The sequence below is a fragment of the Sus scrofa genome, chromosome 15 (assembly GCF_000003025.6).
Source record: "Sus scrofa isolate TJ Tabasco breed Duroc chromosome 15, Sscrofa11.1, whole genome shotgun sequence".
Taxonomy (NCBI): domain Eukaryota; kingdom Metazoa; phylum Chordata; class Mammalia; order Artiodactyla; family Suidae; genus Sus; species Sus scrofa.
The window spans coordinates 2,411,192-2,435,110 of NC_010457.5; the positions used below are offsets into that span (position 1 = coordinate 2,411,192).

Sequence of the window (23,919 nt, forward strand, 5' to 3'; positions counted from 1 at the left end):
AATAAACCTAGAGGAAAAAATCTCATGCAGTCCTCCAGGAATCCCCTCATTGATGTCATAAGGCCACATGTTCCAAATGTCATAGCTGTAAGATGCAGGAATATTGCCCAGCAACATGGCTTCACATGAGCCGAAAAGAAACCTGCATTATGGTAAGTCTTTGACATTTCTGGGTTTGCGTGTGAATACATCACAGGCTAGGTTCTTCAGGTTCAGACACCTGCTTCTGAAGGTCTTTTCAGGTTTCAGCATATTGAGAAAAAACAGCCAACATTCACTCCCAATTCCATCCCCTTCCACTCCCATCCCCACCCCTGGCTCTTGCCCTTCTTTCGTTCAATGTCGTTGTTCATTCAGGACCAGCATCCTGTCCTCTTGGTCCCTAGATTTTTTTTTTCTTCTTCCACTCTTAGATAGATTTAGCCACTAATCCTTCCTTATTTTTTTCTTGGTTTTCTCAAAACCCTAAATTTTAGCCTTCAAACCCGGTTTTATCATTTGAACCAGAAGTAGGTTGGGCAAGTTGTTCTTAAGTTCTTAAGTTGTCTGTGCATCTCCATATGTGGAAGAGATGATTTCCCTTTCCCACCAGGCCCTGGGGATACAGAAACGATCTTATAAGAAATGTTATGTGCCAGTTTTTCACCTGGGCAGGACCTGAAGGTCAGGAAAGTTAGGTATTTTACTTCAACTGATTTCAATCCTATTGGAAAAAAGGAGTAGAAGCTCTCCTCTCTTGTCCGGCCTTCTTGGAACAGGCTTAAGGCTATTATCTAAAGTCACTATTTTTACTTCTACAATTGCTTCACTAGTGAAGGTGTTTCCAAGGAAGCCTATCCCAAATACACAGAAAACGCAATAACTTCCACTTTCCAGTCCCTGTTTCAGTGCTTTAACTACCTGAGCGACTGATGAGATTTCCCCATTGTCTCTCCACTAGGGTTCCTTTCACTAACATTTTCTGAGTGATTATTAGGTGAGTTTTCCCTCACTTTTTTTGCATTAAGGTTCCAGTTCTTATTGTTGTTTTTATCTTTTTATACAGGAACCATTTCAACAGCCCTGCCATGGAGAACTAGAGTTTTTCAAGCAAGATAAAGATTAATCTGACCTTTCTTAACATCAATTAATCAATACGGTTACAGCACAGATTTACCTTTTAACCTTGGTGTTTGCACAGTGCAATATCAAAGCATGATTTGTGAGCTTGCTCCATTTTATATATGGTTTAGAACAACCGTCTGTCTGTGTGCCCTGATAAAGTGTCAGAGCATAATGCAATACCAGAGGGACAGGAGGCTTTTATTGTCTTCATCAAGAATGGCTTTGTAAATCTAAAATGGGAGCAGCAATACCAGCAAAGCCTGCTGATTGAAATTAACTACTGGGCTGTGTATAGATTCATGCTCCTGGAAAGGCCATTGTCATGGAATGCTCTACAGGGTGGAATCATTTGATCTGAATTTCAGATAAGAGTGTGTCTCTGTTGTCAGTATCAATACCCTCCCTCCATCCTTGAAGCTAATCCCCAAGAGAAACAAGAAAGGTTTGCTCCACTCTGTCCTAAACCTACAATTGCCATTTTCCTTCCTGCTCTAACCTGTTTCGTAGGTGAAGAATTTACAGAAGGCAAAAATGCTGAAGTATCTCAGAATATGATCAAGTCCTTCCACTGAATCCACTTCATAGCAGAGAACACTACCCTTGTGTCCTCTTTGAGGTCTTTGTAGACAGAAAGATTTCCCTACCAGAGCACAACAATGTGCTTAAGTGCCTGTCTCATAAAAGAATTGGAGAACCTCATTTTGTACATCATCCATCCGTTTTGTTTTACACAGAAGAAACTGAGAGTCAGAAAATGACATGTTTTAACCCAGGTTCCACAGACATTTCATGGCAGACTCGGAACTTAGAAACCAGCAGAATTTCTCTCCCAAATGTCAAGCTGTCACATGTGTCTTAAGAATGCACTTAAATGTGTGATGATATTTGCAAACTTACCACTTCCCCAGAAGCCAATAATAAAACTTCCTGTGGAGGGTGCACATTTCCTTGAGACTTGCTTGGCAGTGCCCCTTTTTCACCTGGCCATCTAAACAAACAATCTAAAATCAGAAGAAAATTCATATTACACTTCTGCCATTTACCAGCTGTGTCACCTTTGGCAAGATACCTAACCTCTCTGTGTCTTAATGATCTCTTGGATAAAATAAAATTCCTTACAGGGCTGTCTGGAGGATTGAAGGAATTAATACATATAAAGCACTAAAAATAGCAGCTGTCACGTAATAAGCGCCAAGTAAGTGTGAGTTCATGTTATTTCTTCCACTCCTTTCTCAGATTATTCAGTGAATCTAGGTCTTTACTCCACAGTTTTGTGATATTTTGTTCCCTTCATAAACTCTAAGTGTTTCACAACTCTTGATTTCTTCACAGTGACTGTATTATAGACTTCCTCCAGTTCATCTTGAACATTCAAACAGGCAACTTTTGAAAGAGGTGCCATATATATACATATATATATATATATATATATATATATACACACAAACACATACACACATTAAAAAAAATCTATTATCACACTCACATTCAGATTCTTTTTGGTTAATTCAGAAAGACTTTAGCTATCTCATTCCCAGGACATGGTACCAAAGGTTGTTGACTGGAACACATGCGTTCGTAGTGGTACCTGGTCACCATTATTTTTCAGCACCTGATGAAATATGTATGTGTGGGGGGTGTATAAAAGGTGTAACCACTTATTGCACTGCAAATAACCCACTTATTTGACAAACTGATCTACTCTATATAGAAAGACAATACTATTCCAGTGTTTTTCTTTGTGGGGAAATATGATAAGAATTTTCTTCAAAACAAAGTAGTAGCTGTGTATTATTTAGGGAGTTTTCTTCTTTTTTTTAATTTAATTTTTTTTCCCACTGTACAGCATGGGGATCAAGTTACTCTTATATGTATACATTTTTTTCCCACCCTTTCTTCTGTTGCAATATGAGTATCTAGACATAGTTCTCAATGCTACTCAGCAGGATCCCCTTGTAAATCTATTCTAAGTTGTATCTGATAATCCCAGGCTCCCAATCCATCCCACTCTCTCCTTCTCCCATCAGGCACCACAAGTCTTTTCTCCAAGTCCATGACTTTCTTTTCTGTGGAAAGTTCATTTGTGCTGGACTTAGATTCCAGTTATAAGTGATATCATATGGTATTTGTCTTTGTCTTTCTGACTCATTTCACTCAGTATGAGAGTCTCTAGTTCCATCCATGTGGCTGCAAATGGCATTATGTCATCCTTTTTTATGGCTGAGTAGTATTCCATTGTGTATATATACCACCTCTTCCGAATCCAATCATCTGTCGATGGACATTTGGATTCTTTCCATGTCCTGGCTATTGTGAATAGTGCTGCAATGAACATGCGGGTGCATGTGTCTCTTTTAAGTAGAGTTTTGTCCGGATAGATGCCCAAGAGTGGGATTGCGGGGTCATATGGAAGTTCTATGTTTAGATTTCTAAGGTATCTCCAAAGTGTTCTCCACAGTGGCTGACCAGTTTACATTCCCACCAACAGTTCAGGAGGGTTCCCTTTTCTCCACAACCCCTCTAGCACTTATTATTTGTGGGTCAACATACACAAATCAATCAACATCATACACCATATTAACAAAAGAAAAGTCAGAAATCATATGATCATCTCAATAGACGCAGAAAAAGCATTTGACAAAGTCCAACATCCATTCATGACCAAGACCTTGCCAAAGTGGGTATAGAGGGAACATTCCTGAACATAATCAAAGCCACAGCAAATATAATACTCAATGGGGAAAAACTGAAAGCCTTCTTACTCAAATCTGGGACAAGACACGGATGCCACTCTCACCACTGCTCTTCAACATAGTTTTGGAAGTCCTAGCCACAGCAATTAGACAAACAAAAGAAATAAAAGGCATCCATATAGGAAGAGAAGAGATAAAACTGTCACTGTAAGCAGATGACATGATACTATACATAGAAAACCCTGAGGACTCAACCCAAAAACTACTTGAACCGATTAACAAATTCAGCAAAGTAGCAGGATATAAGATTAACATTCAGAAGTCAGTCACATTTCTGCATACCAGCAATAAAATATTAGAAAAGGAATACAAAAATATAATACCTTTTAAAATTGCACCTCACAAAATCAAATACCTCAGAATACACCTGACCAAGGAGGTAAAGGACTTATATCCCGAAAACTATAAAACTTTAATCAAAGAAATTAAAGAAGATGGAAAGAAATGGAAAGATATTCCATGTTCATGGATTGGAAAAATCAATATTGTAAAAATGGCCATACTACCCAAAGCAATCTACAGATTCAATGCAATCCCTATCAAATGACCCATGACATTTTTCACAGAACTAGAACAAACAATCCAAACATTTATATAGAACAACAAAAGACCCAGAATCACCAAAGCAATCCTGAGAAATAAAAACCAAGAAGGAGGCATAACTCTCCCAGACTTCAAAAATATTACAAAGCCACAGTTATCAAAACAGTGTGGGACTGGTATCAAAACAGACAGACCAATCGAACAGAAGAGAGTACCCAGAAATAAACCCTAACACCTATGGTCAATTAATCTTTGACAAGGAGGCAAGAACATAAAATGGGAAATAGAAAGTCTATTCAGCAAGCATTGCTGGGAAACCTGGACAGCTGCATGCAAAGCAATGAGACTAGAACACACCCTCACACCATGCACAAAAATAAACTCCAAATGGCTGAAAGACTTCAATATATGACAGGACACCATCAAACTCCTAGAAGAGAACATAGGCAAAACACTCTCAGACATCAACATCATGAATATTTTCTCAGGTCAGTCTCCCAAAGCACTAGAACTAAGAACAAAAATAAACCCATGGGACCTCATCAAACTAAAAAGCTTTGCACAGCAAAGGAAACCAAAAAGAAAACAAGAAGACAACTTGCAGAATGGGAGAAAATAGTTTCAAATGATGCAATGGACAAGGGCTTAATCTCCAGAATATATAAACGACTTATACAACTCAACAGCAAAAAAGCAATCAGCCAATGGAAAAATGGGCAAAAGACCTGAATAGACTGTTCTCCAAGGAAGATATACAGATGGCCAGCAAACACATGAAAAATGCTCAACATCACTGATTATAAGAGAAATGCAAATCAAAACTACCACAAGATACCACCTCACACCAGTCAGAATGGCCATCATTAATAATAAGTCCACAAATGACAAGTGCTGGAGTTTTCTTCTTCTTTTGAGTGGGGACACACATTCATGAAGGGTCAAACTCAATTCTGTTAAATTTTCCCCCAAACAAATCCATCAAGCATATTTTGCATAATTTTCCCTTTTTCTCACTAAGGCATAAGGAGGCATCAGCATTACACCCCTGGCCACTCTGGCACTGACCACAGAGAGACAAAGATTGAAGGAGAATGAAGTCCCATGGAGACATAGAAGTCAGTGATGCCAAGGCTTAGCTTCCATAACCTTTTCCTTCCTCTCTCTTGAGATTCTGACTGGGGGAATGTTTGCCATTCTCAGGATGAAGCAAATGAGCTCTGAGAATGATGAGCTAGAGGTTTAAAATAAAATTCAAGGATGTTCTTAATAAGGTTATATACTGCTAATCCATGGTTTTCTGCCAAGTTGTGTCTCAAATGCCTCTTTGGGGATTTATTCTACTTTAAAAGGATGGCAGATATAAATATTTGAATATGTGGAAACTTCGTCTTTGACCTAATGAAGTTTACATTTTGTTTAGATAGTAGACTTAGAAATGTGATTATTATAGAATAGACACTGGAATGCAAAGAAAAGCACTAAAGTCCCTTTTTTTTTTTTTTTTTTTTTTTTGCCTAATGGAGTTCTCAAAGATTAAAAGGCCTGATAACCATTAATGTGGGTGTGTAGAAATGAGCATCTTCATACACTGCTAAAAGAAGTATGTAGTCATCTTGGCTTTAAGGGAGGGAATTTGGCAATAGATATTAAGAGCCAGAGAAGTGTATAAACAGCAACCCATACATTCCACTTCTAGGGAAATACCCAAAAGGCATAATTGGCCAAGAGCACAAAGATACATATGCTAGAGTCTGTAGTTTAGAAAACTGGAAAAATATAAGCATCCAATAACAAGGATTATTTTAATCAGGTACTTTTATACAATGGAATGCTACGTAGCTGATAGACCTGATTATGTAAACATACATTTTCCAATTTGGAAAGATATATTTGAATATTCATTGGTTAAAAACAGCCCATTATAAAACAAACTGTAATATGATACTGCTATAAGTGGGAAAACATAATATGTGGATAGGTATTAATTGAAGCTATGTACTAAAATGTAACATATGATTGTCTTTGAATATTAAATATCAAATAGTTTATTATGCGTGTGTGTGTGTGTGTGTGTGTATGTATAGACATTAGGACATTACATATGTCCTAATGTCTATACAATTAATATGCTTTACTTGAGTATATAAAAAAGAATGTGATATATTTTCTGAAGGGAAAAAATGGTGTTTGGAAATATGATGTCATCATATTTATTTCAATTTACTGGAATGAAAGCATTATTTCATTCCATCTGATTTATATGTTATGGTGAGGAACATTTTAAAACAAAGATTCTACCTTGGAGAAGGAAGAATTATGGAAAGAAGGTAAGGAGTGGAGCGAAGAGAAGAGAGAGGGAGGGAATGATTGAATTTAATGAAATGGTGTTTGCAAACTTAAAATCATAGGATCTAAGTTGAACTCCTGGCTATTACCCTTCAGTTTGGTTAAACTTGTAACAACCACTTTAGTCCCTTAAGTTTCAAGATTTTTATCTGTAACTTGAGAGTCATAATAATACTTACAGGCCTGTTATGAGGATTAAGTAAAAGGCATAAGTCAAAGTGTCTTGCTCAAAAAGGTATGTGGATAAATACCTACAGCGAGTGGGTAATATATACTTGACACAGGACTATGTACTTTACGTACATTACTACATAGGTAATGCATCACAACAACCCTATCACATAGGCATTTTATCTCCATTTCACAGACGAGGAAACAGAGTTGCAGGGGATTTAAGAAACTTGCCCAATCCACAGAGCTGGAACGAGGCAGTTGGGGACTGGCTCGAAACTGTCCCAAATGGCTGCTTCGTATTAGGCAGTGACAAGCCAGCCCCTCAGTCCCTCTACCCTCCCCCTCCCCTTCCCCTACTCCCTTTCTCCAAAAAAGAGAAAAGTAGATCATTTAAGCTCAAACTATATCCTGAAAAATACTGAGATGTTTGATTTTTTTATAAAACTCATTTCACTATATAAGCTAGTTTTAAACACATTCAAGCCCAGAAGAAAGACAGCTGAAAGACAATACATGCTATTTCTTATAGATTCTTGTATAAACTTCCCTTTCTGAAGTTAATTTTTATGTGTTTTATTTTTCATTGCAAATTTAATCTGATCCTGATATCTAAATACCTACATTTTCCTACACAAATTCTCTAATACAGCCCAAAGGATACCTCTGGTTTTTTTCGTGTTGTTTTCTTTTTCAACTCTGTGCTTCATTAACAGTGGAACACTTTTTAGCTCAAAACTATTCAGAAATAATGATACTTCTAGAATACAGAAATCTTAACAACAAAAAACCATGATTTAAAATAAAAGACTAGATTCAGACCCAAAATATTCTGTATGTAGTCTATCAATTTTTTCTTTTCACTATAAACAGTACGGAAATAAACATATGCATGATCAAAATTCGGCTCTTCAAAAGATTATTATAAATCAGACAAATGACCAAGCACAGTCACGACTAGCATTACCACAAAATGCGCCTGTGGCATTACTGTGGTAGTACATCAGGATCAAAGCCATTGCATAAGAATCCATCAGGTCAACAAGATGCTACCAAACAGTCCTTTCCTAGCCCACAAAACCCACCATCACATGAATCATAGTAATGTGCATTACTATAAATAAGATCAATTAAAATCCTTTCAGAACACTCTGTATTAGGTTGCTTCTGATATCTAGACTTCTGGAGAGATACATTCTATTCTTCTGCTACTTTTCTCACATTCTTCATGCCATCTATAAATCCCATCCTACAATCCCTTAAAATCTCTACATGTTGAAATTTTACTCATTCTCTCTGCATATGGCATTTTTTTTGGTGGACCTTCTCCTTTTGTCTCATTAATCAGATTTCTTCTTCCTCTGCACCAATGTAGCAATTTATCTCTTATGTCACTTGTATTCTACTTCCCTCTAGGTCTACAATTCCTTAGAGAGAACTTTAATGACTTTTGAAAAGTAATACCATAGAATGGACCACATATGACACAGCATGTCCAGCAAGCAGTGAGGTGCTCAATGGGTCACAAATGACCCTGTTAATATCGCCATTTTCTTCACTGTACCCTCAGAAGGTTGTGTTTTCATCCAATGGAAGAAAGGAATCTATACACAAAGGGAAAAGCTTTCTCTACCCCAAATCCAGAATCTCCTGCAGGAGTAAAAAAGGCTTTGTCAATATGCCCAAACTAATTACTTGGGAAGAGATTACCTATGTTGAGCATGGGGGGTTATGAATTCCCTTAGATCATACAACTTCATACAACAAAATAAGCATGAGGCAAAGAGCTCTGTAAGTACCTAGATTAAGTCTCTCAACAACTGGCAAATCACTAATAACAGGCTTTTTGTTCCTTTTGCAAATGGTCAAAAATAATGAATAATAGAATGTCATGCCAAGTCGACTAACAGCCAGTTCACGTGAGATCATTTAAAACAGGAGAAAATGATGCTTGAAAAGGTCCCTGATGAGATTTTGCTTTTTCCTAAGAGACTCTAGATAGCATTCTGCTGCAGCATTTTAAAAACCACTTTCCAAAATTGGGCACCCTCATTATCATGCATTATATTTGCACTCTCCACTTAGGCTGCTTTGAAATAGAATGACACCCAGTTGTGTTTTTTACATTGAATGCACCTTCTCTCACATTTGATCTTTCCCTTTGTGACAGTCATTTTATTTCACAGCAACTACATTTCTTTGTCTCTCTTTTACAGAATGTGTAGTTTTCAAATTATGCAGACGGCCATTTTGGCTGTTGTCAACAGAGAGAAAGAGAAAGACTGCCTGCCAGGCCCACCTTCCTCACTCCCCACATCCTGGCAAAACAGACGCACTGGAGAGTAAGGCCTGCTGTTGTTTTTATTTACTCTGGCTACTGTTGTTGTTTTTTAATTGAGTGAGATTATGTTGCAGACAGAAGGTTAATTTTGCCAAAGCTAAAAAGAATGAGGTCATTCTATGAGCCCTTGGTTATAAATGTCACCTATAGACAGAAGACGGTGGTACCTAAGAGTCAACCTCAGAGGCCTAGAACGAGGTGGGAGTTGGTATGTAAACCCTGCACTTTGAAGAAACATAAATGGGACTAAAGCAACCAATTTATAGCAAAACGTGGGGATATCCTGGGGCTTGAAACTCCTCAGTAACCAACTTTATCCTGGGCCATAAAATATCATAGGCCTATTTCACTGGCTCATCTGGAGCAAGAATTCACAGGAAAGAGGGAAAAGTATATACGAAAGTCTTGTGTATATTTTACTCCATTCAAAAATGTTCTATTAATACATTAAAATATCAAATATATTACTATAATACTATAGCACTTTATATTTATAAATAATATAATAATGTCAATACACTTAGTAAACAAACATGTATGCAAATAGTTGTGACTGTGTTGGTAGGTAAATAATCAAGACTCATTTTACCGTTTATACCACAACTCATTCTACAGGCAAACTACATTGGCATTCCTCACCTACTTATGTCACCTAGTAACAAAAATCCAACAACATTTTTAACAAACACAAGGAAAGCAATCTTGGGTTCTTAATATATGTGGACAATTCATCTCCTTGCATTAGCAGGTGCTAGGGGAGGGTCTGTGTTCTTTCATAGTACAGTAGTTGACTCATCAGTCATCAATAAAAGTTTAAATTATTCACTTTATTTAAATACATATAAGAAGTGAAAAGAGTATCAAGTACAAGTTACAGCCATTTCTATGAAATTATTAAAGCAAAACACAGCAAGGGGCCGGTTTCACCTGGAAAACCCATTACTGTAGAACACCTCATTCTTCAATGATGTGTCATGTATTCACCTTGTCTTGCATATATAATATAAGTCAGGGGAATTGTGAAATGCTAAGGGAAATGATTTGCCTAAGAAAAGAAATTCTTGGGGAGAAATGGGTTTCAGGTTCTCAAATCAGAAGAGTGAAATCCCTAAGAGTCCCCTTGAGGTAGATGTGAAGAGGGCACATGGGTGTCATTCCCAGACCCCTTAACTGCTACAGTCACCCCATCTTCCCTCTGAGAGAACTGCCCATGAACCCTCCACTCTTGGCCAGGAGTTGGAAATGGTTATTCCCCTGGCAACCAAAACACAGCTTACTGCTTACCACCAGTGCCACCCAGAGCCCAATCATCCATCATCACTGCAGTGGAGCTCCAGACCAGAAACATCAGCAGGAAAAAATCAGGGCACTGAGAGTAGGTCCTGTTTCCTCCACTAGTAACTACATTTTGGTAAAAGCAATTTCAGAATGAATTTAGTAATTCATCCAGATATTAGAAAAGGGATCTCATACTATTTCCAGGTGGGAGGCAGAACAAGAGAGAAACTAACGATGATCTATTGAGTATATACCATACTGACATTTACAATAATGGTTTTTGACTATTCCCAGGGACTTTACATGGCTCTTTAAACTCATCACCTATTTTAATCTTTAAAATAACTCTTCAAGGTAGGCATTATTGTATGCACTTGACACAGAAGAAAACTGAAACTGAGAAAGTCTAAACATTTTTTGCCCAGGATCACACAGCTAAAAACAACTGAAAATTATGATTCAAACCAGCTCTGTCTGACTGCAAAAGCCAATAATGATGACAGTACTCAATAAATGGAAAGGTAAAGATTTGAGTCTCTGGGTTTCATGTCTCTGTGTTGCTTCTTTCTTTAGCACTTCAAATACTATAACACTGCCTCCAGTTTCTACACATCAGCCCTAGGAGTCCAAGAATACTACGAAGGGAAGAACTCCTGAAGAGAGACAAGGGTTCTTAGGCTTCCAGGGTGTCATGTTCCCACTGAGAATCTGATAAGTATTACACCTCCTTGTCCCAGAAAAACATATGTGCCCCAATTCTTGTTAGTTACCAAAGTTATGTTCTATAGTCACCAGGAACACTGAATTGATGAATACTAAACCATTACTAGGGAAAATGCCAGTTAGCTTCCTATGAACCTCTGGACATAGCTGTTTCATAGACCAAGCTATACAACCTTGTTTTTCCATTTAAAGACATCTTATTTAATATAGATTGTTGATTCACTAATATTGAACTCACAACCAGAGCACTACAGCTCAGGCCAGAATGAAGATTATCTGGTACATATGTTTTCTCCATAAGCCATAGCATAGCCTTCTTGCCCTAGATAACACTGGGAGGCTTGGAGGTCATTTCAAACAGGAAAATCACCAAAGAAAGCACAAAAATATGAAAAACACAGCACCAAACAGACTGTAAAAGGACACACTGACAGTATGATTTCTGAAACGAGAAGGCAAAGGGTTGCCTTGATGGACCTCATCTGGGAGTGTATGTTGGGCAACCTCAAATTTTTGCTGCTCTGTGCATGTCTACTAAGAACTATGAAAGCACTGTATTGATTTGGGGGGTACAAAAAATTTTTACTGAGTATGCAAATTCACAGACACAGAATCCATGAATAATGAGGACTGATTGAGTGAATATTTCATAAAATTACACAGGATATATGGACTGCACCAAGTCCATTCATTGACTTTTTTTAAATGCCTAATCTAGAACAATTCACTGTACACACCCATTCCTGAATATTGGGTGAACACTTGAGCATGAAAATGAGCTATAGTCTTGAATAATAAATAAAACGTCAACAGGATTCCTAAAACAAGTGATCTACAAGTACTTATTAGTAAAATTTAGTTGACAAAAATGAACAAATAAATTAAACTTTATTCATATAAAAGTTCCCGAAATGTATGATATTTTTTGCTTTTTACTGTATGAACTCTTGAAAATCACAAACATCTTCTGTTAAAAAGATACCTTTGTACTCCAAGAAAACATCTACAATCCCCCAGTATAACATTCTTACTTAGAAAAACTGCACTAAGTTCTGATGAATAGTTGATTTGGGTGAGATGAGCAAGCAGAAACAACTAAATGTCTTTAACCTTGGTCTCCTGAACAAGGCATTATCGTACCTGTTAGCTGCACTTTCAACCCAAACAAGTTGGTCATTGTAAGTTCCAGAAACCTGACCAGGAATATATACTGACAAAGGACTATGAGGAATGCAAAGATGCAATCGCTCACCCTAGGGTCTCCAATCTCCACAGATATAGGGATAGAGTAACAAAAAGTACAAACATAGGTTAAAAAATGGATATATTTTGGACCACAATTCTTTCTTTTTTTGCTTGATTCTTCTTTACAGTCATGTGTTCAAATGCACACACACACACACACACAACACACAAACATTATTCATGCAGCACTGAGAAGCTCACTGTCACCAATTTTACCTTCTTGAGCCCTAGTTCCATCTGTTAAGCCTCTTTTATCCCTTGGAAATGGATAATTTCTCATTGGTCAGTCTCCACCTTGACTTTATTTTGTAAATATTTTTGTCCTTGCTTAAACCAAATCCAGAATGGCAAAACCAGGAGGGCAGGACAAGTGATATATCCCAGAGGCCTGATGTATCTTACTGCTGTATCTTAATTGCTAGCACAATGCAAATCATGGACGAAGTAATCAATATATTTTGGATGAATGAAAGAGCGAATGAAAAAAATGAGTATACCATGCAGTAGTTATTTAGAAGGCATAAACACAGCCAATTAGAAAGACTAAAAGTTACAGTCTGGTATAATTTGGCTGCATTTACAGAATCCTAGAATTATGTTTATAATCAAATTTCAATTGATGTGAACCTGAATTCATTCATTCAACAGGTAATTAATCAATATTCACTGAGTGCCTGGTCTGGGAAAGGCTCTATGACAGAAGTCAGGATCCAACAGTGAACAAAACAGGTACAAGGGTCCCTGCTTAAAGTATGGAGATGAATATAAAACAGGCTTCAATAAGTGAGTGTCAATGAATTAAAAACCATGTTCTCTGGACTATTCAAGAAATAGTTGGTTCATATGGTAGTTCTCCACTTAGTTTTCTGAGGTACCTCCATAGTGTTTTCCATAGTAGTTGCACCAGTTTACATCCCACCACAGTGAAGGAGGGTACCCTTTTCTCCATACCCTCTCCAGCAGTTGCCATTTGTTGACTTATTAATGATGGCCATTCTGACTGGTGTGAAATAGTACCTCACTGTGGCTTTGATTTGCATTTCTCTAATAATTAGTGGTGTTAAGCATTTTCTTCATGTGCCTGTGGGTCATCCATATGTCTTCTTCAAAGAAATGTCTATTTAGGTCTTCAGCCCATTTTTCACTTGGGTTGTTTGTTTTTTTGTTGTCAGGTTGTACGAGTTGTTTATCTATTTTGGAGTTAGGCCCTTGTCTATTGCATCACTTGCAAAGATTTTCTCCTATTCTGTGGGTTGTCTTTTCATTATTTTTAATGGTTTCCTTTGCTGTGCAAAAGCTTTTGATTTTAATTAGGTCCCATTGGTTTATTTGTGTCTTTACTGTCATTATTTGAGGAGGGAGATCAAGTAAGATGTTGCAGATCAAGTAAGATGTCAAAGAGCGTTCTGCCACTGTTTTCCTCTAGGACTTTTATAGTATCTGGCCTTATATTTAGGTCTTTAATCCATCTTGAGTTTATTTTTGTGTATGACGCTAGAGAGTGTTCTAATTTCACTCTTTTACATGTAGCTTTCCAGTTTTCCCAGCACCATTTATTGAAGAGACTTTCTTCCACTGTAAGTTCTTACCTCCTTTGTCACAGATTAGTTGACCATAGGTGCTTGGGTTTATTTCTTGGCTTTTTATCCTGTTTCATTGATTTATGTTTCTGTTTTTGTGCCAGTACCATATTGTTTGAATAACTGTAGCTTTGTAGTATTGCCTGAAGTCAGGGAGCCTGATTCCTCCCTTTCCACTTTTTTTTTTTTAATATTGCTTTTGCTGTTGAGGGTCTCTTGTGTTTCCACACAAATTTTAAAATCCAGAAGTCCCATTCCTGGGCATATATCCAAACAAAATATTCATTCAAAAAGACTCATGTACCCCTAAGTGCATCGCAACTCTATTCATAATAGCCAAGACCTGGAAACAATCTAAATGTCCATCAACAAACGAACAGACTGAGAAGATGTGGTACATATATATAATGGAAACTACTCAGCCATAAAAGAGAATAAAATAATGTCACTTGCAGCAACACAGATGGAACTAGAGATTCTCATACTAAATGAACTAAGCAGAAAGAGAAAGACAAATATCATACATCACATATATGGATCAGAGATGACCTATCTACAAAACAGAAACAGATCATGGACATGGAGAGCAGACTTGTGGTTGCCAGGAGGGAGGAGGAGGGAATGGGATGGATGGTGAGTTTGGGGTGGTGGGTGCAAACTGTGACATTGGGATTGTGTGAGACTGGGTCACTCTGCTGTACAGAGAAGTTGAAAAAACATGGAAAATCAACCTACTTTAATAATAAAACAAACAAACAATATTTGGATAAAACAGCCAGGAAGTAAGGATCATGAAATAAAGTTATTTCCTCAGCCTTATCTGAAAGACACTGTATAATACAGTACATGCCAGAAGGGAAGTGAGAACGCTCCACCTGAGAAACCAGTGCATTCTTTCAGCCTGAGCACTGTTTATCTTGAAAAAGTACTGTTCCTGGCCTTGCTCCAAGGCAAGCAATCCAATGATTCATTGAGGTTTTACTCTTTAGGGATCAGTTTTAAGCAGCAATGGCAAACAGGCTGTCCCAATAAAAACATGTCTTAAGGAAAGAAAATCCCATATTTTTTTCCTAATAGACAGACGTCTCATAAATTTTGGAGTTAAGAAATTCCTCTATTCAAGTGGCATTGACTATATTTCTAATATGTATGTCTGAGATGGAAAATGCAGACTTGTCCTTTAAAACTAAAAAATCGTCCTAAATCTAGACTTGAATTTACACTTAAAACATAATTTTGGAGTGAATAGAAAAAAGAGTATGAATACTCCCATGTTAAAGGAGGCTGAGATGAATCAGGACAAATGATGAATGCAGCTTCACTATTCTTTTTTCAGGGAGAATTTTCATAACCCTTCTCTGTCCTTATGCCCTTTCCATGCAAACTGAATTGACTGCTTAAACTATAGGGTAAGACCCAAATGAGTGGGGCTACCATGATGCCAGTCTCAAAAAAATTAACAAATTGGAGAGTTTGAATCTTTTATAACAAGGTTAAACATCAGGTGTAGCTTCTCATAGTAAAGAGAGAAATGCACAGTATTATCTATCACTCTAAATCCCAGAACCAGTCTAAACTATTCCATTTAATGGTAAAATGTTATCCTCTTATAAAAAAATAATAAAACAAACAAAATCCTATTAGATGTGGGACAGAGCAGAACAATTTTTTAAAGAAGTTTTGATTCCCTTATTGACATAAAAATATTTTTCTTCAACTAGATGAATTACAATACTTTAAGATTAATTCTTGGCATCATTTTCATTTTAAAACTGAATAAAAAATAGATGAAATAAAAATTTGCTGATTATTTAGTTACTGTTGTAAAATATAACCTATTTACATATTAAAGATCAATATCCTTGCCTTTACTCACTTGAATTATGAATTTATGAGAGTATTTAGTTCAGACAGTTCTTCAGGGACAAATATTAGTCTATTTTACTCATATTGATAATTCATATTCTACTTACATTGACAGTCTATATGAGATAACTATATACAGATTATGTATTTATGTGAAATATTAGAGAAGATCAAGTTACTTGACTAAGAAAAGAGTAAGACAGAAGTATCACTGGCAACTTTCAGAATTCAAAATAATACTACACATAAAACAATGACTCCAAACTCAAATATAAAATATCCTAGTAGGTCTCAACTTACCTCAAATACTGTCCTAATATTCTCCAACCAAAATTAATGTATTTAACTTAAAGAAAAATAAAAAGCCAGATGACACTTAGTACTTTTGACAAAAAGGAAGAAAAAAGGAAAATAAAACAATTCTCCAAAATGAATGTAGATGTTAATACAGTCAAAAGAAAGCCAAGAATCTCAAACACACTTGGACCAGCTAGCATTCATTTCTGTAGAGGACGGAACCCAAAAATGGACCTGATTGAAATGGAAGTTAAAATTTAAGGATGTTTTCCTGACTGTGAGGTTTACTAAACTCACTAGAAGTTGGGTGAGAGAAGGAAGGTTTTGCTAAGGAAAGTTCAAAACTGTACTGGTATGAACTAACTTATATGTGACTCTGCTTGAAGGACAGGAAACTGATAAGTCAGTCATTCAGGTTTCCTTTTAACTCTGAAAATATATAGTAACACACTCTTCAAGATTACACAGAATGGTCATTCAGCTCCTTCAAGAATGGATATACATAGGAAGTGGAAAAAAAATGCACTGAGTTTCACTTTTAATGAAAGTGATAATACTACGCAAATTGTGCAGATAATATCTTTTATACCACTTAATTTCTATAAAAAGTGGGAAAACTGCCACCCAAATATGAGGATGTACTTTCACCATTTCATGGTCCAGTTTTGGAACACTTAAGATAATTTACTGCTTTGTGTGGCTATATAAGCTCAAAGACTCTAACTCCTTTTAATGACATTTTTAAAAAGTCATGTTGCCATAGCTACTGCTCAGATTCAATCCCTGGCTTGGGAACTTCCATGTATATGCCATGGGTGTGGCCTTTAAAAATAATAATTAAAAAATAAAATTCACGTTTAATACAATGAGACTCTGTTCTCTCATATCTTTTCTACCAGCTCTACTATCATGGCAACTGGTCATCTAACCATACTTACTTGTACTAGGCTTTGCTTGAACTGATCACATTTAGGATGGAGCATAGGAACAGTTATTGTTCACTATCTAATGTTTTTTTTAGTAACGTTCACTAATATTCATGCCTCCTTTATAAACCTTGCTCTGTTTTTCAACAAATAATTTATTTTGATAAAATATAGAAAAGTTTCACAATGATTCATGTTACTCATTACTTTCATAAATTATTCAACACAGAAATAACAAAAACTCTATGAAGTATAATTTAAGTTGTGCTAAATACATCATAATTAATGAATAGCTCACCCTTGATTTTTATCGTGTTTATTCAATTGCTGTTTAATTAGAGAAATGTCATTATTCAGTGTACAGATCCCTATCACTTTAAAAAAAAATCCATGTGACTCTACATAAAACTATTAATAACTTTAGACTTAGTGATTGCTTTCCTCAAGCTAAATATAATGAAGACTAAATTAGTATTTCAATAAAAGTGAAAGTTGGATTACCCAAGATTCAAACTTCAATGGGGGTACCAATAAATACACAATATACAAACGGTTTCCAAAATTTTAAGCACTTACTTAAATCCTTTCAAAACCACTCTGGTTTTACTATTTGAAGGTAATTATAGAAATTCAATTTAGTTAGATACACATGCCAAAGAGAAGGAAATATATTAGCTCTGAGTTCCATTTCTACCTGGGACCATAGCGAGAAACAAATGATTCAGGATCAAATCATTCAGCCATCATTATTTCACGCACACCATCTTGAAATTGCCTGGGTCATGGAACCCATGAGAACTTCAAGGAATTAGAGTCATAAAGAAGGGTATCAAATAGATTAAATTCACATTTATCAGCTAGATTCATTAGCTCAGTCATATCAGCATGAATTTTACCATTAAACTCATGAAATTAATTTTGGTCAGTTCACCTCACAACTTTGTAACATGAGCAAAATCATAAAGTGTCATCTTAATAAGTGATCCCAATAATATTAGGTCACAATCCCTATATTCAGACATTTACTCATACGATTATAATCTAATCTTAACAGAACCCAAGAAATGATCACCCCCTCTAGAAGGCTTGGGTGTCACTGAAGAAAAAAAAAAGCATAATTTCATTATTTTCCTTGTCTAGCTTTTGTTTGTTTTTCCTCTGTCATGAGGCAGCAAAAACAAATTATCTGGGGGAGCCAGTTTGGCTTCCATAGCAGCTGCACCAGTACGACACATCATGGTGCACAATGAGGTTGCCAAATGTTCATTGTTTAAATATGGCGCAATTCACTTGAGTCCAAGTTATAATTAGGTTTCTTCTTTGAATTTTAAAAGGAAAAAAGTGAAGATACAAACTCTTAATACGTATAATTAAGACTAGCAGCCATAACCTAACAGGTTTTTAGAGACACTCTTAACTGTCACTCCAAAACAGGTTTCCTGCTGAGAGCATAATTACAGTTTTTGCTATACTTCATATGGTCTACCTCCTAGAGAGTTTACACTGTTGGTTATTAAAAGAAGACCTTGTCATATCGTGTTCACCTCTGCATATAATATCTCTTGTTGTTGTTGCTTACCTTTTATCTACTCTTTTGGTGTGAATAGGGGGAGGGAAGATAATGAACTAGGGGGTAAATTTTAACAAGTTGGAGTTAATAGGCTGTTTTTGTCCCTATCCTTCTACCAAAAGGAGACCTGTCTCCGCAATTCAAAATTTGATACACTTGCATTCTCAACCCATGGCTGCCTTTTCTCTATTAGACCTATAAACCAGGCTGGAATTAAAAGCAAACCCACAAAATTCTAACTACCTAAGCTAGGAGGGTAGGAAATTCCATTTCAAATTAAATAGCATAGTTTTAATCCATTAAACCTTTAGACTACATTTATATTTAACACCAAGGTGGTAGCCAAATCTTTTCTACTGACTGACAGCAAGTGCTTTGAACAGGTCTTGGGTAGCAAAGTGAATTTAATTTCTAAAGAGATTCTATAAACCAAAGCGCTTTTTTAAAAAAAAGAACTTGACCTACAGGAGACATTTATTGGTGCTCTGATAACTACATATTTCCAGACATTTAAGTAGAATGGCAGCAAATGGTTTCTTCTTCCACATATTTACTATCCTCAGTATTAAAGTCGCTATGCAGTATTGGCAGTTTTTAAAACCTGCTTTGCATTTCTCACCAAGCTGTGACATCTTATTATGTGTTGTTATCTGCTTTGACAAGGCTGCATCAAAAAGGACTGCTTTGCAAGGTGGGATTATTTTTCACTATCATTTTTTAATCTGTTAAAGCTATAATCTATCACAGAATAAAAAACATAGTTTCACGAAACTCTAAGTCTTAAAAAGAAAAAAAATCACAAATAAATCTTGGATCAGGCAGGATTTGTTAACATTGCTTTATCAGGCACACTCCCCTGAAATGGTTCACATGGGAGAAATAAAGTATTTCCAATGATGATCATATATAGTTAAAACTGAGGGTTCTTTAATATCCTGAAGCAAGAACTTTATGCTTTTCGACCAGTTATGTTCCCCCTATATGTCAGAAAGGTAAATTTCAACATCTAAGTGTATAAAATGATTGGTGGAGTGGTCATGTAAGTTATGAAAGACCACAGAATGGAAAAATCAAAGAGTAGCTGAAAGGAGGGAAGTATATTAATACATACCAATCAAAACCAATTTTGAGACACAATGATAAGTTAAAAAAAGCAAAGTGTATAATAATATACACAGTAAAATTTTAATAACACTCTAACCCATGCTATTTACACATGCACAGTTGGATGGATGGATAGATGGATAGATAGATAGATAGATAGATAGATAGATAGATAGATAGATAGATATGGAAAAGAAGGTTTAGAAAGATACACATCATATTGACAACACTGGTTACCTCTGGTAGAGAGAGTAAGGTTAAGAGACTAGATTTGTTTCCTATTGCCATTGTAATAAAGTACCACAAACTTAATGGCTTCTGAAAAAAAAAAAAAGTGAATTTATTATCTTACAGTTCTAGAGGTCAAAAGTCCAAAATCAGTTTCATTGGACTAAAGTCAAGGTGTAGAAATGACCAGTTCCTTCTGAGAGCTCTAAGAGGAGAATCTATTTCATTGCCTTTTTGAGCTTCAAGAGGACACCTGCATTCCTTGGCTTGTGGCCCCTTCCTTAAATCAACCCAAACTCTTGCTTCCATCATCACAACTACTACTAACTTTGATCTTCCTGCCTCCCTCCCATAAAGACTCTTATCATTACCTTGGGCCCATCTGGATAATCCAAGATTATACCCCCTTGCCAAGATCTTCAACCAAGTTTCTTTTACCCTGCAAGGTGGCTATCCACAGGAACCAGGGTGAGAACATAGGCATCTCTGGGGACACTGTTATTCAGCCTACCACAGAGGCCAAAGGGACTTTAGCTTTTTTTTTTTTATAGGGTTTAAACTGTACACTTAGAATGCATTTATATATTAATTATATAATTTACACAATTTAAAATAAAAACAAGAAAGATCATTTCATTTCTCACTTTTAAAAATGCTTGAGAAAGTCAGAAAAGAAGAGAAAGGTCACACCTCCTCCAGGTACTAAGTTCAACTCTTTTTACTTTTCCTTGCCCTTCCAAATTCCTATTCTTTCCCTTTCTACAAGCTTATTTCCTGATTCCGTACCTACATTACAAGATCCCATACCCATATTAAAGGTTCATGATCACATTTCATATCCTTCCCTGAAAATATTACCCATTCTAAATCATGACACGATTAGGCCAAGTATAACTACACACAGGATAAAGAATATGTCTTACTATATTAAAAAATGTTAATTGAGCCCCTACCAAAAGGAAACATGCAGAGAACTAGAGATACAGATATTAAAAGCCCCCTTTGGAGAGTTCACAATCTAGTGAAAAGACAGCTACATAAACAAATAATCATAATATCATATGAGGTAGCATTATAGAAGTATGCACAATGAGCTATGGAAACTTTACTGAGAGATATTTGGTGTCCTTGAAGTGCCAGGGGATAAAATGGGAGAAGGAAGTGGTTGGAGAAGAATTAGCAGAGGAGGGCCTATCTGACCTGAACTCTCTGAATGTCTCCACATTTTCTACCATGACATGAGTTGTAAACCCTCAACTCTGCTGAAGAGCCACACTTCCCTATAACCCTGGTCAACACGGCATGTCTGCTAGTATTCAACTCTCCCACCTCCCATATCCTCTCCACTCAGGTCACAGAAACTCCCTGTCTTAACTCCAGCAGCCCTCTGTTTATCCACGCTGCCCCACTCAGTTTACTGGGCGATAGAAGTGGCTGCCAGGGAATTGAATACCAGATTCCTAATCCAGAGGGGGCAGAAGACTCCTTAAATTCTTAAGCTTCCTTCTATTTAGCTAGATGGTTCTAATAGAGGAAGAAAAAAAAAATAAGAATTCTGACATCTGCCTTCTTCTACCTCTGTCTCACCCTTCTCTCTCCCGTTTTTTCCATTATCTGCCTTCTCTATTGGGCAGCAAGCATTCTGGCCAAGCTTTAACAGGCTTTAATCTTCTCCAGACTTTGAGAAAAACTGTATCATCTGTCTACTTGCCTTGGTCCTTAATATGCTAACATTTTAGAGAACTTCTAAGGCTTGGCTTTAGGCCTATTGTTTTGCTAAACACATCAAGGAACGCTCCCTCCTGCCCTGTCTGTGGTGTCGTTTCCTTCTGAAGCAGAAGGCGTAAGGCAACATGATTTATCAGATGATAGATGACTCATGCAACCCTCATTCCAACTGCCTTCTAACAACATTAGGGGTTAAAAAACTAAAATCGACACTTCCCAGACTCCCTTGCAGCGAGGGCTCTGGGTGACATCTAGGTTCTGCCCATTGAATGCACTGGCACACAACTTTGTTTCACACTGAGCTCCACGGCAAGAGAGGCTGAGTGCAAGGCTAACAGCAACCCTGGCAAAGAAGGCATGTTCTGGAGCTGACAGTTGAAGTAAGTCTCTGATTTGGCCATTTGCTGCTGTTAAATTATCAGAAGTAGTAAAATTCTGCAGCAGGCAGCTAAGCGGGTCAGAGCGTCCTAACCAAGAAGAGGCGTAGCTCCCTGAGCAGCATGGGGCTTCTGAAATCATTCTTGGAAGCGGATTCACCTTTTTTAACAATTCTTTAAGTTACCTTCACACTTAAATTATTTGTGCTTACACTGGGTAGACTAGATTTTATTTTATGCAACTAAGAACGCTGACTAGTATGTGTGCATGAATGGGGAGAGAGGGTTCAAACGTTTCAATTTAATATTGGAAATATCGCCCCACCCCTACTCCACTGCAATCATGTCTAATACAAGAGCCTAATGGGAGCCCAACATGTTCTGGGTGACTGACAGTCCACTTCTGGGTAAGATTATGAATAAAAGCTCATCCTTCAAATAAAGTATAATTTCACTTTTCTGGCTCTTTCTTCTACCTGCCTCTACGCAACTTTCACAGAATTTATACTTACAGTCTCCATGCAAGGCTTCCTCACCTTATCACTTTTAACCCTTTCTTTTTTTTTTTGCGGGGGTCAGGCGGTGAGAAAGGGGGTGGGGAATAAGTCTAGGGGAATGGTTAAGACCTTTATTGGGAGGAAAGGTAGAAATCCCTTCAGTGCTCTCCAACTAGCCATTAAAGAGTTCCAAATAAAACTCATATTTTGTTTCCATTTTTTTTCTTTTTGACTTTTCCTTATGACTTAGAAGTTTACAGATGAAGTGACTCAAGTGACTAGTATCCCCAAACTCCCACTATTCAAAGCTAGAACTCATCTTAGAGATTATTTCAAGCCCTATTTTGTTGATAAAGATACTGATGCACAAGGTTATAAAACCAATAAGCAGAAGAGAGCAGATTAAAACTCCTTCTACAGACTTCGGAGCCCATTGTTATTTTTACCATACCAGCTAAAGACTTGGGTGAACAAATTTAAGAAACTAGGTCTAGCCAGTGGACTGAACTCTCTAGATCTCCATCCAGCCACTTTACATCTTGTATAGATCCTGACTGATCACTGGAAGCACTTAGTTTTGTGAGTCTTAATTTAAAAGATTCCTATATAAAGTATTTCAGGGAACAAAACTCCTTTGGTAAATCAAGTCACTCATCTCTATATTTGAATTTTGTAATTTGATATTCCTAAAATTAGAATCCACCTAGAAAGGAGTTTGGAACAATGTAGAAAGGGTATAACAATATTTTTTTAACATAATCTTGGGTCTTGATCTATTCCAACTTATAGTTTAAAATGTACTGAGTTTACTCATTTGGATAGATCATAACAAGAGCTCTCCAGAACTGGGCTTTTCCTACCGAACCAGGTGGGTAATGCCCCCCACTGGTAGAACTTGCCTTGTTTTCCATCTGGAATAGCATCACCAGTTCTGTCATCCCCAAAGGCACTATTCTGACACATTTCATTAATTTTTACAGGGTCCTGACCCATAAGAATAAATGGTCTATGCTTCAATGTCTAAGTATGCACATAAAGAGAATAGAGTTTAACTTAAGTGCTATATATGTAATCTTGGGTCCAAGAAAAAACATATATGTGGAAAAGATAAAAATTTCTTGAGGTGGTTATTTATTAAGCTTCCAAGAAAACACAGCATAAGACACTCCAAATCTATTCAGAAGAAAACTATAAAACACTACTAAGTATTGTTGCTTTTCTTATGCATAATATTATTATTCT

The 23,919-nt window shown here is 36.7% G+C and overlaps 1 long non-coding RNA gene across 1 annotated transcript in view; it reads right to left on the reverse strand.

Moving 5' to 3' along the window:
* LOC102159998 overlaps nucleotides 379-23,919 on the reverse strand; it is an 87,528-nt gene continuing 63,987 nt past the window's right edge. Inside the window, exon 4 of the long non-coding RNA XR_002339312.1 lies at nucleotides 379-2,105. This is a non-coding gene — a long non-coding RNA (uncharacterized LOC102159998). The remainder of the gene's footprint in view (nucleotides 2,106-23,919) is intronic.